This window comes from Procambarus clarkii, chromosome 1 (genome assembly GCF_040958095.1).
Source record: "Procambarus clarkii isolate CNS0578487 chromosome 1, FALCON_Pclarkii_2.0, whole genome shotgun sequence".
Lineage (NCBI taxonomy): Eukaryota > Metazoa > Arthropoda > Malacostraca > Decapoda > Cambaridae > Procambarus > Procambarus clarkii.
The window spans coordinates 32,416,986-32,423,169 of NC_091150.1; positions in this window are offsets into that span (position 1 = coordinate 32,416,986).

Here is a 6,184-nt window from a genome sequence, read left to right on the forward strand (position 1 = left end):
CAGGCGGCTGAGGGCAGGGAGGAAACGGAGAGACGACCCACCGAGGGCTCGGTGCGGCGTCGAGAGAGTCCTGTCAGGCGGCTGAGGGCAGGGAGGAAACGGAGAGACGACCCACTGAGAGCTCGACCACTCCCCAAAACCGGTTTAGCTTGGCTTGTATCTTTGACAACAGATTGCAGTTCCTGCAAAATGCATTGATCGGCGAATCTTTGCATTACCTTCGGGGTAAATAGTCTCAGCTTAGTGTTGATTTATCTGTGCGTTAATTTAAAGACTTCGATAAAAGATAGGTCATCTTTTAATCCTAAATATACTTAATTCGCCAGCAGAGCTTCCTGCTTATATGGAAGGAATCATTACTCTGCTGCAGCTCAGAATACCCGTCTCTTCAGGATCATCAGGAGAGGATGAATGTTGATGATGCGCTTGATCGCTCACCGTACGAATCTCAATGGAAGAACCAGTAACTTTCATGGGTGTTTGTAACAGCCCTGTGTGCCAACGAGCACAAAGCGTAGGGACCTGGCACTCCAGGTGTAACAGGGAAGTATCCTCAGGTAACCATTGAACTGAGTGATGGCACCCCAGGGACCGATAGGTATATGCCGACTCGGCAATGCCTGCTTAGCTCATTCCCATGGGTAGACTCATCTTACAAATGATGAGTAAACGGAACATAATCCGGGTCGTCGAGCAGGACAAGCACTACACGTTTGGCGTGAAGCCAGAGTGAACAGTTTGGTTCGACTCCCCTCCTACGGCCAGAACTTTTTTTTCTTTTTGTCCATAAGCCATACTGACTGGTCCTCCGGGTCCTGTGTACAGCTCAAGCCAACTACGTCAATAGGCACTGGTCATTGGAGCACGGGGAGATGAGCAGGTGTGGGTGCGTAGTGTTGGGTGGCGAGGTGTGGGGGGCGTAGTGTTGGGGGGCGAGGTGTGGGGGGCGTAGTGTTGGGGGGCGAGGTGTGGGGGGCGTAGTGTTGGGGGGCGAGGTGTGGGGGGCGTAGTGGTGGATGACAAGAAACCAACAAAAAACATTTTCTCTATCCTATTTCATTACACCTTCCTCCTCTCTTCCACGCCTTTCTATATTCCAATCCCCCCTTTTCCATCTCTTCCTCTCTCTCTCTCTCTCTCTCTCTCTCTCTCTCTCTCTCTCTCTCTCTCTCTCCTCTCCCACGCTATCCCTCCTCCCTCCGCCCCCGTTAGGCTGATACATTTATTTTTATATATCCATCGGTTGAGGTAACGCGTCATAAAACTTTAATACCAGATCAATCTCCTTTTGCGCGATGAGGCAGAGGCAGATGCTGCATTTATGTAATGGTATTCAAACCCCTCGTCCCACACCCTCGGGACCTCGGGGCGCCCCCAGAGCCCAGCACGTTAGGTTGTGCCTCTAGTCTCCACGCCAGACGGAAAGATATAATTATGGGTTCAGAGTTCAGAGTCTTAGATGGGAGAAGGAACGGCCACCAAGCCCTTGGATCCTTGGAGGTAGGATGTGGAACCCCGATCTGCAAGAACGTTGTCCATGTTTACAGGAGTTAGAGGGGCCATCGAACGTGCTCGTAAGAGAATTTTGCAACAGCTACTGTCGAGCAAATGCGAGATGTGCCCAGGGTGTTTTAAGTATATCTTGCCAGTCTTACATCCAAGCTTTAGTTCGTGGTTCTTCACGGCCTGAACCACGGTTGAGCGCCTCGCTTCACATGTATAATGTTGTGAAAGGCTTCGACTGCAACGTACCTGTGCTGTTCACGAAGATGATGAGGGACAATAACCGGTAAATGAGGCCTGAACTTTACACACACACTGCTATGAGGGTCTTCATGACCGTATCATCAAATTTATGACATCCAAGCGATCATCAATGTCATCAATAGGAAGGTCATGAGCAGACACAATGACGGACAAATGCAACACAACCTTCAGGCAGTCTCAGTCTCTCTCTCTCTCTCTCTCTCTCTCTCTCTCTCTCTCTCTCTCTCTCTCTCTCTCTCTCTCTCTCTCTCTCTCTCTCTCTCTCTCTCTCTCTCTCTCTCATTCTCCGAGCTTTCTCCAGCTTCCTGTCTGCCATTTCCTTTTTCTTGTTTCAGCATCGACTTTCCTTGTCTTTCCGGATCTAAGCTTCATCTAGCTCTCTGACTCTGGCTGACCTCTAGTGTTCCCAGGGGCGCTGCTGCTGGCCTCTAGTGTCTCCAGGGGCGCTGTTGCTGGCCTCTAGTGTCTCCAGGGGCGCTGCTGCTGGCCTCTAGTGTCTCCAGGGGCGCTGCTGCTGGCCTCTAGTGTCTCCAGGGGCGCTGTTGCTGGCCTCTAGTGTCTCCAGGGGCGCTGCTGCTGGCCTCTAGTGTCTCCAGGGGCGCTGTTGCTGGCCTCTAGTGTCTCCAGGGGCGCTGCTGCTGGCCTCTAGTGTCTCCAGGGGCGCTGCTGCTGGCCTCTAGTGTCTCCAGGGGCGCTGTTGCTGGCCTCTAGTGTCTCCAGGGGCGCTGTTGCTGGCCTCTAGTGTCTCCAGGGGCGCTGTTGCTGGCCTCTAGTGTCTCCAGGGGCGCTGTTGCTGGCCTCTAGTGTCTCCAGGGGCGCTGTTGCTGGCCTCCCATGATGTGTGACTATATCATAGAGCGACGTCTGTGTTTTATTGTTAGGAGCGACCAGCCCGCTGTGACGATGCGCCCAGAATGGCAATACATGAGACACGTCCCTCACCCGGCCTCTGGTGGCGGTGGTAGTGGAGGCGATGGTGGTCGTCGTGGAGGTCGTGGTGGCCTCTGGTGGTGGTGGTGATGGTGGTCGTGACGGAGGAGGCCGTGATGGAGGTCGTGGTGGCGTTGGTGGTGGTGGCGGTGGCCGTGGTGGTCGTGGCCTCTGGTGGTGGTGGTGATGGTGGTGGTGATGGTGGTCGTGACAGAGGAGGTCGTGGTGGAGGTTGTGGTGGCGGTGGTGGTCGTGGTCGTGGTGGTGGTGGTCGTCGTCGTCGTAGTCGTGGTGGTGGAGTTTGACAGTTCCAGTGGAGGCCGGAAGCAACAGTCAGGTATTAACAGGAGTCTAGTTACTATACTGAGGCTATAGATATAGGCAGCAACCTGGGTGTGGTTGTATAGTCAGCCAAGCATACACTTCAAGCCCGTCCTCCTGAAACGACAGTACCTCTATAGTAACTATGTGATCGAAAGTACCAATACAGTCCGTGGGAAAGCGCCCGCGTGGAAAGTACCAATACTTTCGGTCAGATTAGGTTAGGAAATATGGTAATGGAGTCAGTAAGCCACTTTTTATACGATTTTTTTTATGGGGCTCTAAAAAGTACATTAAGTTAAATTCCAAACTTACATATTCCTAGGCCTGGTATATCACATATATGGACTATACTACGCCCCAGATAGTGTCTATTAGGCCTAGGGGGGGTTAGGTTTTATTAAATATTCAACTTTACGGTTTGTATAAATTCAGTATAACTAAAGTCTACTTTCTGGTGGTTCATCACGACATATTGGTACTTTCTGGTGGTCCATCACATCATATTGGTACTTTCTGGTGGTCCATCACGACATATTGGTACTTTCTGGTGGTCTATCACTACATATTGGTACTTTCTGGTGGTCCATTACGACATATTGGTACTTTCTGGTGGTCCATCACGACATATTGGTACTTTCTGGTGGTCCATCACAACATATTGGTCCTTTCTGGTGGTTCATCACGACATATTGGTACTTTCTGGTGGTCCATCACAACATATTGGAACTTTCTGCTGGTCCATCACGACATATTGGAACTTTCTGGTGGTCCATCACAACATATTGGTACTTTCCACCAAATAGTTACTTAAAGTGCTTTCATTATTTGAAGGATGGGCTGGTTCAGTCTCATTTCTAACCTTATAACAACGCTTAATGATAGTGGTTGTACTAATGGTGGTAGTGGTTGTGGTTGTAGTTATAGTAATGGTGGTAGTAGTTGTAGTAATGGTGGTAGTGGTTGTAGTAATGGTGGCAGTGGTGATTTTAATAGTGGTAGTGGTGGTACCAATAGTGGTAGTGGTGGTACCAATAGTGGTAGTGGTGGTGGCAATAGTGGTAGTGGTGGTACCAATAGTGGTAGTGGTGGTAGCAAGAGTGATAGTGATGGTGGCAATAGTGGTAGTGGTGGTGGCAATAGTGGTAGTGGTGGTGGTGTTAGTGAGTTAGGGAAGAGGGGGGGGGGAGCAAAATATTATGAAGAAGACGAGAAATCTAATTAATATCAAAATACATAACAATCACACCAAACAAATCACACAGACCTTATATATCGGTGATAAAACAAAATTTAGCAATGCAGGGGGACTCGAACCCTTGTCCTGGGTACTCCTAAGTCGCGCACCTTACACTCCCCTGAACCACGACATGGCATTCAGTTATACAACCTGAGAATTCCACTGAATCCACAGAACGATACTGAAGCCAATCCAGGTCTTACAACCTCCATGGGGTGATGATTGTAGGAGCTGTGGGAGGTGATTGTGGGTGATTGTGGGTGATGATTGTAGGTGCTGTGGATGGTGATTGTGGGTGATTTAGGGAGAGAATAACGAGTGTGGGTGGTGGTAGTGGGCTGTTGATTTTGATTGACGTGGGTGGCAGTGGTGATGGGGGGGGGGTGATAATTGTGGGAGATTGATGGGGGGGTGGGAAGGGGTAATTAATGGCTTTGAAAATGGTTCTCCTTATATAACAATCATCAATAAACGTAAATTTACCATTTCAACAGAACTTGACAACCAGAAAAAAAATTCACCTATTGCCCAAAAGTGATAATTGGAGATGTTCATTTAAAGATCAAATTGATGTTTTCGGCACCGTTGATGATAACGGCACTGTTAATGCATTACTGTTGCCTTCACTGTTACCATAAATATTACTGGTTCGTTGATGTTGGTAATGTTAATTTTCTTAATTTGCTGTTAATGTTGCAGGTCCAGTTGATTCCTGTTGTTCCCACTTCCTTAATGCTGTTGCTACTGTTAATGCTGTTGCTACTGTTAATGCTGTTGCTACTGTTAATGCTGCTGCTACTAACGATAATTCTGCCTCTACTGTTGCCTCTGTCGTAGCTATTTGATACTGCTGCTACTGCAGAGCTGTAATTGTGTAATTACTCTAGGAGAAACTGTAATTTATCACTGCTAAGGAGGCCTGAGACTAGATAATCACCGCTAAACAGGACTGTGAAGAAAACACAAAATAATTCAACAGCCAAATAAAACAAAACGCGGATTATATAATCCCAACATCGTGAGATGAACGCGTGTTAATTCCCGTGGCCAGTAACGCCGCCCGAAAACGCATTGCCACACTAAATACGTCAAATCCATCATATTCTCAAATACTAAAAATGCGTCACAAACGCTAGTCACAGGTCCCTCTTCTTTTGCCAATATTGATTACAGGTCCATATAATTGTCAGTACGGGTGGTTGGGCCTGCAAACTGTGATTATAGCAGTGGCAATGACCATAAAGTGCTTTAATTGATAATTCCCGTGTGTGTGTGTGTTGGGTGGGGGGGAGGAGGGAATTACGACTACTCCTGTTAGCATGTTGCGGACATTCTCAAAAATTGCTGTTGTCTGCGAGTGTGGTTAAGCCGAAAATTGTGGTCGAGGGGGTTAGTTATCAAGGCAATTGTGCGCCCGGGCTCTTGTTTATGACAGAAGCGAGATGAAACGACAGCCATAAAACAGGCTGATACAAGGAGAGCGCCGGAGGTACTGATGCTGTTGGCCCCATGACTGTGTGGGATGGTCACTAGACGAGGTAAATAACGTTTTTAAACTAGTTCGACCTCCATGAATATCTGGATAATGCTACAAAGGTGTTTTATTTGTAATTTATTTTATTTTTTGGGGCTTCGAGACATCATCGGTGTCTGTTAATTGGTACGCGTCGTAGTGTACCAGTGAAATATGATTGTGGGCAAGTGGTGGTGATGGTTTAACAGTGATATATGATTGTGGGCAAGTGGTGGTGATGGTTTAACAGTGATATATGATTGTGGGCAAGTGGTATTGATGGTTTACCAGTGGAATACGATTGTGCACATATGTTTTTTGGTGCAGCAATGGTGGAGAATTTTATATTTTTAAATATAAAGCAGTTTGCATGTGACCCACAACTGATTACGTCCGAACGTTTTTTTCAAAAG